This window comes from Bison bison, unplaced genomic scaffold, assembly GCF_000754665.1.
Source record: "Bison bison bison isolate TAMUID 2011002044 unplaced genomic scaffold, Bison_UMD1.0 scf7180017864382, whole genome shotgun sequence".
NCBI lineage: Eukaryota > Metazoa > Chordata > Mammalia > Artiodactyla > Bovidae > Bison > Bison bison.
In genome coordinates, this window is record NW_011494954.1 from 3,900,336 (window position 1) to 3,908,171 (window position 7,836).

Here is a 7,836-nt window from a genome sequence, read left to right on the forward strand (position 1 = left end):
CTCTGTTTGACAACAACGCTTAGCAAAAAGTCTCAAAGTACCCTGTCACCACTTTGTTATCCTCCATTCCCTTTTCTTTTCAACATTTTTATTAATTTTTAATTAAATAAATATGCATATTCACTGTACCTTGTAAAGAAATTCAATGGTCTAAGGATGTCTTCTGTAAGGTCACAAATGTTAATAACATGGTTTATATTGATCCACATCCCCTTCCATCTATGCAAACATATATGCATTTATGAAGAAACTTTGTTATCATTGTTTGTTTTAACAAACTGAAATTGCACAGCATAAAGAATTTGCCATTTGCTTTAGTGATTTGAGAATTCATGATAGAATCCACTTCAATCTGGCTCTGTCTTCCCACAACCCTGAAATTGTTTGTCAGTCTCACTGTATTACCCCTGTGTTGAGGCTTCTCAGGTGGCTCAGTGGTAAAGAATCTGCCTGCCAAGCAGGAGACCCACATTCAATGCCTGGGTTGGGAAGATCCCCTGGAGAAGGAAATAGCAACCCATTCCAGTACTCTTGCCTGGGAAATCCCATGGACAGAGGAGCCTAGCAGGCTACAGTCCACGGGGTTGCAAAGACTCAGATACAACTTAGCAACTGAACCACCACCATCACCACCCCTGTCAAGTACAACAATGTAAGTACTTCCATGCTGTTAAGTACAATGGTCACATCTGTAATCTTCACCTTGCCCTGGCTCCTGGTAGAGTATGAAAGGTGACTATTTTCTTAAAGCTCAATCTTCACTTGGTTTTGAGATGCCCCAATTCCTGGTGTTCTTCCTATCTCTCTGGGTGTCTCTGCAATCTCTTTTACTGGCCCCCTCCCCTATTGACCCTTAAACGTTGGATGCCTTGGGCTTTTTTTAACTTTTCTACCTCTGCAAAATTTATCTGACATCTAATAGAAATATCATATTTCTCATGTTCAAAATTTAACTGATTTTCATCTCCAACTACCCATTCACTCCAACAAACATCCAAGTGGGTCATTAGGAGGGTAGGTAGTTGGATATACAAGTTTGGAGATCAAGGAAGAGTTATGAGTCATAGTATAGGTGATTTTAAAGCCATGGGCATGAATGAAATAACCTAAGAAGAGATTAGAGTCAGAGGCTTCCCCCAGTCCTTTGAAGAAATCGAAGAAAGGAGTGTCTTATTAAAGTTTGAGTGTTTTTTAAAATCATAATGCAGCATGGTAACAGCGATAGATTATTTCATAACAATGGATCAGCTCTTCAGTCCTAAATTTGAATGGTTCAGACAAGACAGCCAGGAGTTGCAGAGGTCCTACAGGACCCACACTGAGCCTGGCTGCCTCCAGCTAGGGTGACACAGGCAGTGCCAGGGGCTCCTTTTCCTAATCAGCTTTCACATATAAACTTTACTCCAGTTGCACTTCTTTGTCAAAAGCCAAAGAGTAACTATCCAACTGTTTTTTTCTTCATTATCCATAGAAAGAAGCTCATTCCTTGAATTTTCTGTTGTTTTAAGAAATGCAAAAAAAATCATAGGAGATCCTCTGGGCTTCTTATCTGAAAATCAGTCCCACTGCTAGAACCAACTGAGTGAGATGCAATGCTGAAATCAAATTGCTGACCTAGAGAACACATGGGCTGAACAGTCACATAAAATCAATGAAGTATCCATTAATTCTTGTCTTCCATGTCAAATGAACTCAAGTCTTAAAAAAAATTTTTTTATCATGATCAGACTGCTCATGATAGTGATCAGCCTCTTTGAAGAAGACAATGTGATTGTGTAGTTTGAGATCTGTGTCTCTCCCTGAGTTACAGAAAATTCATTTATTTTGAAGCTGAGTCTATATAACAATACTTAACCAATAATGTGTCCAAACAAGTGTTTAATGTCATATATTCTCAGCATCAGGAGAATGAATTACTGTTTTGAGGAAATCAAGAGTATCACCTACGAGTATTCACAGAATAAAATTATTCATAGTCTACCTTAGCAATTCATTCCAATTCATTGTCATATCAGATATCAAGTAAGTTCTGGGATAGACGATCTGAAATCTAAATGGGGACCCAAAGGACTTACACCTCCAAAAGCAGCACTCACTCTTCCATTCGATAACCAAACACTGGTTGTCATGCACTATTTATTAGACGCTCATCCCTGGAGAGACATCAGCATGATGTCCACTCCCTCAAGGCACTCACAGTCTAACGGAAACACAGTTATGAACTCAGAATATTATATATACAATGATGGAACGTGTATGTACTATGAGGATGTGTTTTATTTAACTTCAACCCTTAGAAAGGAGCTTACAAAGGACCAGGGAACTTTAAAACACTAGTAAATTGATGATGGTGAATAAAGGGTTCACCATCACCAATTGAAAAAATTTCAAGAAGGTCAAAATTTTAAAAGCTAATAAAAAGAGATGAACATAAAGAAAATTGCACCATGTCAGAGTCGAGAAATTAGACTTATCCTTAAGAAAACAATGCTGAATATATGAGAAAATATCCTCCCTTTTAGAAGAAAGTTCAGCAACCTAGAAATAGTGCTGAACAAAAAGGGTCTAAACACCAGAAATATAAACACCAGAAATGCAACTCATAAAATAGGGTTGAATAGCATGAGAGCTAAGGGTGGAGCCCCAGACAGAGATCCCAGGTTTTAATTCTGAGCCCCTTGTCTATTACGCTGTGGGACTTTGGGGCAAGTTATCAGACCTCTCAGTGCCTTATTTTCCCTGGTTGTACATTAAAACTGTACACCTGATGTGAAGAACTGACTCATTGGAAAAGACCCTGATGCTGGGAAAAACTGAAGGCAGGAGGAAAAGGGGACAACAGAGGATGAGATTGTTGGATGGCATCACCGACTCAATAGACCTGAGTTTGAGCAAGCTCCAGGAGTTGGTGATGGACAGGGAAGCCTGGCGTGCTGTAGTCTATAGGGTTGCAAAGAATTGGACATGACTGAGCAACTGAACTGAACCGAATAGACTGTGTTAAAGATTTATGTCAAAGCTGAAAGCAAGTGATCTACTTAAAATACTTAGCTCAGCTCCTGGCACATAGGTAAGATCCACACAAACATTTTCTATTATTACTAGGTTTTCTGGAGAATTCGTACTTTTATTTCTCTTATATTTATAGAGTCCAGCAAGTAAATGATACACCGCCTGAGGTGTCACTGAGAAAACATTAGGCGAACAATATTGACAAGAATCGTGTTCAAAAAGGGCTTATAACTGGCAACAGAGGGAGAAATAACAGGTAATCACAGTGTAATGTGAACTCAGAAAAGGGAAGTAGGAATGTTTATAATCCCCATAAAAATAATAAAAACTAAAAAATTTAGTTAACTACTGCATTGACTGGCCTCTATTGATTAAATGCCTTGAATGGTTAGGCAAATTGAATTTATCATCTATTTTAGCCTCCTAACAAAGCATACCATTCCCTAAGTTAACACAGAAACGGCGGGGAGAAGGCAAGTAAAGTACCCTGCAACAGGAATTCGGCTGTTCAAAAGAGTTGGTAGAGAGAAGGCCCCATCCTTCCTGCAAAGAAAAATAGCAAATGTGAGTTCTCTTCTCTATACTTGCTCCTACTCTGACCTCATCTAGAATAGAAATCTGCAAATTAAAAAGCTGGTCTAAACAATGAACATTTGAATTAAAGAGTTTTCCTTGCAGTTTTACTACTTTTAAGCATATAAAATAATGAAGCTATTTCACACGCACAAGGAAGGATATATATATCTTGAAAGCATGAAGGAGACATATCTTGAAATATGTATGTAAGATGTATGTATGTGTGTGTGTGTGTGTGTGTGTGTATATATATATATATATATATAAAATCATAGTTCCTGCTTTCAAGATGCTCAAAATTTAGAGAAAAGAACTCAGGCTACTGTAATTGTGTCTAACTGAACTCTTTGCCTCTGTTCTTGCTGCCTTCCAATTCATCCAGGAGCCTGGATAATCTTTCTAAAGTCAATTTGATTGAGACTCCTCTGCTTAAATGGCTTCCCTACTGTTGCCCGGAAAATCTCATGGATGGAGGAGCCTGGTAGGCTGCAGTTCATGGGGTCGCTAAGAGTCGGACACAACTGAGCGACTTCACTTTCACTTTTCACTTTCATGCATTGGAGAAGGAAATGGCAACCTACTCCAGTGTTCTTGCCTGGAGAATCCCAGGGACGGGGGAGCCTGGTGGGCTGCCATCTATGGGGTCGCACAGAGTCAGACACGACTGAAGCGACTTAGCAGCAGCAGCAGCAGGGGATCAGACAGTAAAGAATCCACCTGCAATGCAGGAGACCTGGGTTTGATCCCTGGGTTGGGAAGATCCCCTGGAGAAGGGCATGGCAACCCACTCCAGTATTCTTGCCTGGAAAATTCCATAAACAGAGGAGCCTGGTGGGCTACAGCTCACAAAGAGTCAGACACGACTGTGACTAATACAACTTCATAAGACACAACAACTTCTCTACTTAAAAGCCTGCATTGCTGTTAGAATAAAATGCAAACAGCTGAGCATACCACAGCCAACCCTAATCTAGTTCCCACTACTTCTGCAGCTTCATCCTCTATCATCACCTCACCATTCTTCTCCTCCTCTCTTCCTCCTATAACCTATACTCCCAGCCACATGAGTGACAGACATTTCCTTAAAGGTGCCTGTCGTTGCTTATGTGTCTCTCTCTGATTAGAATGCCATTGCTTCTATTCTACCTGATAAACCCCTATCTTGGAAGGCATTCCCCTCATCATCTCTTCTATGAAAACTTTGACTGACAGACACACGTGCTACACACACATGCACACATGTGCCTTTTCACTCTTGGTACCCTAACCCAGTTCCACCACTGAGTCATAATACCATGCACCACGCTGTAGTGTATGGTGTCCAGATCGCCACTTTAGAACTGAGATGCTGAGTCTCAGCTGAATGCCCCCAGCGAAATTTGCCTAGGCCAGCTCAAATCCAGGATGAGTCAATAAAAATAGGATACAAAGCACCTCTTGCTTCAACATGAGATGATTCTGATGTCCATTCCTGCTCCTGAGCTCCTGGGAGGACATAAAACACTTCAACTCCATTCACTGCTTGATTCTCTTCTCCCACTTCCCCACAGAGACCGACCAGTGCACTCCCCAGCTAACTCCACCTTGGAGTGTATTTCCCAGGAGCCCTAACTTAAGACACTGTTTTACACTTACTTTTTTATAGTTATTTTCACATACCAACCGTAAGTATTTTAAGGCATGGGCTGTATGCATGTGTCCCTCAGTACAGGCTGTCAATAAAGTCTTACCAAAATAATGAATAAACATTAATATGAACCAAGTTGTACAAAGATTGCTCTTGGTCAAGAGTAACAAAGACTGCATAGTGTCTCCAATAACAATTTCCCTCTTCTCTACTCAAAACATCTTTGCATTTAACTGGACCCATGGTCACTACCCATGGCCATACAGAAAGGAAACTACATTTCTCAGCTTACCATGGCCCTAGCTGTGGCCATATGACCAAGTACTGGTCAGGGGGATGTTACAGCAAAAGTGATACATGCAACTATTACTCCATGTCCCTATAATAGATAAATGTACTCTCCTTTGTCCCAGCTTTGTCCTCCCCACTGTGATATGAATACCATGATTATAATTTGGCCCTTCTCTGACCATTTACACAAGGCCAAAACCTTGGGATGGCAAAGCCTGGCTTCTGAATATCAAGGAGCTGTTCTATCAACATTGGGCTCAGAGTGTTAAATGAAAGAAATATCCATTTCAATCTTATTAATCTCCCATATCTTGGAGTCTATTTATAGTATCCTGCACCCTAATTAATATCAATAATTGCAAACGGCTACTCTGCCTGAGGATCAATCTGCTAAATGCCAATTTGTCAAATTAACCAAATGCATCTATTAACCGAAAACTTTTTCTTAAACATTTTTATATAGTTGTCAGAAATATATGGTCCTCCAATGAGAGACTGTGGGGAGCCTGACTCTAACCTCCTTAGACCTCCAAATTCTCCCTATTCCTGTCCCCTCCTGGGTCCTCTGCTCCTTAGTCTCCCCACTCTCAAGATTCAGATAAGTTCAGATCAGTCACTTAGTCGTGTCCAACTCTTTGCGACCCCATGAATCGCAGCACGCCAGGCCTCCCTGTCCATCACCAACTCCTGGAGTTCACTCAGACTCACGTCCATCGAGTCAGTGATGCCATCCAGCCATCTCATCCTCTGTCGACCCTTCTCCTCCTGCCCCCAATCCCTCCCAGCATCAGAGTCTTTTCCAATGAGTCAACTCTTCACATGAGGTGGCCAAAGTACTGGAGTTTCAGCTTTAGCATCATTCCTTCCAAAGAAATCCCAGGGCTGATCTCCTTCAGAATGGACTGGTTGGATCTCCTTGCAGTCCAAGGGATTCTCAAGAGTCTTCTCCAACACCACAGTTCAAAAGCATCAATTCTTCGACACTCAGACTTCTTCACAGTCTAACTCTCATATCCATACATGACCACAGGAAAAACCATAGCCTTGACTAGACAAACTTTTGTTGGCAAAGTAATGTCTCTGCTTTTGAATATGCTATCTAGGTTGGTCATAACTTTCCTTCCAAGGAGTAAGCATCTTTTAATTTCATGGCTGCAGTCACCATCTGTAGTGATTTTGGAGCCCAGAAAAATAAAGTCTGACACTGTTTCCCCATCTATTTCCCATGAAGTGATGGGACCGGATGCCATGATCTTCGTTTTCTGAATGTTGAGCTTTAAGCCAACTTTTTCACTCTCCTCTTTCACTTTCATCAAGAGGCTTTTTAGTTCCTCTTCACTTTCTGCCAAAAGGGTGGTGTCATCTGCATATCTGAGGTTATTGATATTTCTCCCAGCAATCTTGATTCCAGCTTGTGCTTCTTCCAGTCCAGCGTTTCTCATGATGTACTCTGCATAGAAGTTAAATAAGCAGGGTGACAATATACAGCCTTGACATACTCCTTTTCCTATTTGGAACCAGTCTGTTGTTCCATGTCCAGTTCTAACTGGTGCTTCCTGGCCTGCATACAAATTTCTCAAGAGGCAGATCAGGTGGTCTGGTATTCCCATCTCTTTCAGAAATTTTTCACAGTTTATTGTGATCCACACAGTCAAAGGCTTTGACATAGTCAATAAAGCAGAAATAGATGCTTTTCTGGAACTCTCTTGCTTTCTCCATGATCCAGCGGATGTTGGCAATTTGATCTCTGGTTCCTCTGCCTTTTCTAAAACCAGCTTGAACATCAGGAAGTTCATGGTTCACATATTGCTGAAGCCTGGCTTGGAGAATTTTGAGCATTACTTTACTAGTATGTGAGATGAGTGCAATTGTGTGGTAGTTTGAGCATTCTTTGGCATTGCCTTTCTTTGGGATTGGAATGAAAACTGACCTTTTCCAGTCCTGTGGCCACTGCTGAGTTTTCCAAATTTGCTGGCATATTGAGTGCAGCACTTTCATAACATCATGTTTCAGGATTTGAAATAGCTCAACTGGAATTCTATCACCTCCACTAGCTTTGTTTGTAGTGATGCTTTCTAAGGCCCACTTGACTTCACATTCCAGGATGTCTGGCTCTAGGTCAGTGATCACACCATCGTGATTATCTGGGTCATGAAGATCTTTTTTGTACAGTTCTTCTGTGTATTCCTGCCATCTCTTCTTAATATCTTCTGCTTCTGTTAGGGCCATACCATTTCTGTCCTTTATCGAGCCCATCTTTGCATTAAATGTTCCTTTGGTATCTCTGATTTTCTTGAAGAGATCCCTAGTCTTTCCCATTCTGTTGTTTT